The sequence below is a fragment of the Oryx dammah genome, unplaced genomic scaffold (assembly GCF_014754425.2).
Source record: "Oryx dammah isolate SB20612 unplaced genomic scaffold, SCBI_Odam_1.1 HiC_scaffold_4, whole genome shotgun sequence".
Lineage (NCBI taxonomy): Eukaryota > Metazoa > Chordata > Mammalia > Artiodactyla > Bovidae > Oryx > Oryx dammah.
The window spans coordinates 75,173,248-75,173,633 of NW_024070188.1; positions in this window are offsets into that span (position 1 = coordinate 75,173,248).

Consider the following 386-nt stretch of genomic DNA (forward strand, 5'->3'; position numbering starts at 1 on the left):
GAGCTGTGGCGGCAAGAGCCCCCTCCGCCCCCCCACCCGCCGCCTCCCCCCCCCCCCGCCCGCCTCCGCCTCCTGCTGCTCTGCCGCCGCCGCCGCCGCCGCCGCCTGCAGCACTAAGTACGCTGCCGCTCCCACCCAGGCTCCGCGCTACGCTCCAGCCAAACTTCTGCAAACCATGTGCAGCCAAGGCGAGGAAACTTCTCTCCACCTATTGGGGCTTGAGGCTTGAGTCACAAGCCCCATGTTTACATAAAGCGTTAGGTAGGACGCTCCTGGAGATGCTCCGGCACGGCTCGGAGAACTCCTGCTGGGATCTTTCTACAAGCGGCCTGCTTGACATCTCTGCCCGCACCTTTGTCCCTCTGCTGCCCGAATTAGCATACGTT